Genomic DNA, 2500 nt, shown 5'->3' with positions numbered 1-2500 from the left:
GGTAGGCCGGACGTTCAGTGTACACTGTTGCCACTTCAATGACGCCTAGTACGTTTTGTGCTTCACCTTCCTTCTTAATATTTCATGTCGCATAACGAGCTCAGAAGTTATATGAATTGCCTCTTTGGCTGTGCAGCTTCTGCGACTATTTAACAACGCTAGGTTGTGAAGAGAGTTTATTTATTGATAAGGGGCTTAAGAATGATGCCGGCTAATGCCTTGATATCCAAATTTCTACATAGCTTATACTGTTATTATTATTATTATTATTATTATTATTATTATTATTATTATTATTATTATTATTAGTTGGGAAAACAGGATTCCATAAGCCCAGGGGCTCCAACAAGGAAAATAGCTCAGTGAGGAAAGGAAATAAGGAAACAGATAGATTAGTGTGCCTGGGTGTACCCTCAAGCAAGAAAACTCTAACCCAAGACAATGGAATACCATGGTACAAACGATGTGGCACTACCATGACTAGAGAACAATGGTTTGATTTTTGAGTGTCCTAGAAGAGTTGCCTACCTTTATCAAGAGGAAAGTAGCCTAGCCACTGAATAACTACAGTCCAGTAGTTAACTCCGTGATTGAAGAATTTTTCAGGTTTCTTAGTATTGCCTAGCCTTCTGCTAGGCACGTGCTCTCGCGTTGGCAGCCCATAGAGAAAAGAAGAGCATGTGCAAAGAATATCCCAGATCACTCTGTGTATGTGTAGGCAAAGGAAAAAGGACCCATAACCAAAGATGGATCCAATGTAAATTGGCTGGCCAGTCAAATGACCCAATAACTCTCTAGAGGTAGTGCCCTAACGAGTGGCTGGTGCCTTGGCCAACCTACTACCTATATATGTTAGTACGATTGATGCCACGTATGTTGCGTGGGGTTGTTAAAAAAAAGTTAAATCATACTTATTCATTATGAGCAAAATATATCTTTCATATAGTTTTTGTCCCCAGTTGAACATCATTGGAAAGGATAAATTGCTTATGGTATAAAGATCACCAAACTTCTTCTTTGCCTGCATCTTTTCCCACCTTTATGTGGGGTCGATGTTTCTGGTCAGGGTTCTCCATCTACCTCTGTCCCACACTTCATGACCGGTTAATCCCTTTGATCGAAGGTCACCTTATAAAGATCACCAAACATTGTTCTTTAATAATGCATGACGGGAATTCAAGCTAAATTGTTAAATGATAATTTTTCGTGTCGTTTGCTCGCGTTAAATCTAAAATATCTGCAGAATTTAGAATTAATTTGGTGAGGCTTTTGGTTGAAATGCTGACCATTAACATTCACACACACACAAACACACACACACACACACACACACACACACACATATATATATATATATATATATATATATATATATATATATATATATATATATATATATATATATACACTCACATCCATGGAAACAAAAACATTCACGATCTGTAAGTTCAAAAGAATTCTTTTTAATATGACTTATGGGATCTGTGATAGATAGAAATGCATGATCTAATTAATCTCTTACGTATATATATATATATATATATATATATATATATATATATATATATATATATATATATATATACAGTATATATATAAATATATATATATATATATATATATATATATATATATATATATATATATATATATATATATATATATATATACAGTATATATATAAATATATATATGCATATATATACAGTATATATATATATATATATATATATATATATATATATATATATATATATATATACACACACATATATATTTATATATATATATATATATATATATATATATATATATATATATATATATATATATATATATATATATATATACACGTAAGAGATTAATTAGATCATGCATTTCTATCTATCACAGATCCCATAAGTTATGTAAAAAGAAATAATTTAAACTTACAGCAAGAAAAATTACTGTTTATGTTACTGGTTAAGAAACGTGTTTCTCTCAATAAAGAAAGAAAAATCTACAAGATTAAGTAAAGTTTAATTTCATACTTATTATTATTATTATTATTATTATTATTATTATTATTATTATTATTATTATTATTATTATTATTACTGCTATTATTATTATTATTATTATTATTGTTATTATTATTATTATTACTAGCTAAGATACAACCCTAGTGGGAAAGCAAGATGCTGTAAGCACAAGGCCTCCAACAGGGAAAAATAGCCCTGTGATGAAAGGAAATAAATAAACAATAAAAGAAGCAATGAAAAATTAAAATGAAATATTTTAAAAACATTAACAGCGTCAAAACAGATATTTTATATATAAACTATAAAAAGACTTATGTTAGCCTGTTCAACATAAAAGCATTTTCTGCAAGTGTGAACTTTTGAAGGTCTACTGATTCATCAAACAGCACATTCAATAAAAAAGGGAAAATCTTGTAATCGAATTAAGAAATGTTTAATTTCATACTTCTGACATTCATCAAACAGCTCACACAAAAATT

At 29.4% G+C, this 2500-nt stretch overlaps 2 protein-coding genes across 2 annotated transcripts in view; one reads left to right on the top strand and one right to left on the bottom strand.

Moving 5' to 3' along the window:
• LOC137652219 (hemocytin-like) overlaps positions 1 to 2500 on the top strand; it is a 298302-nt gene that overhangs the window by 85040 nt on the left and 210762 nt on the right.
• The window catches only part of LOC137651906 (uncharacterized), a 48577-nt gene that overhangs the window by 45476 nt on the left and 601 nt on the right, over positions 1 to 2500 (bottom strand). The gene's annotated exons all lie outside the window — the stretch shown is intronic.

The sequence above is a fragment of the Palaemon carinicauda genome, chromosome 13 (assembly GCF_036898095.1).
Source record: "Palaemon carinicauda isolate YSFRI2023 chromosome 13, ASM3689809v2, whole genome shotgun sequence".
Classification (NCBI taxonomy): Eukaryota; Metazoa; Arthropoda; class Malacostraca; order Decapoda; family Palaemonidae; genus Palaemon; species Palaemon carinicauda.
This window is presented reverse-complemented; position numbering and strand designations above follow the sequence as displayed.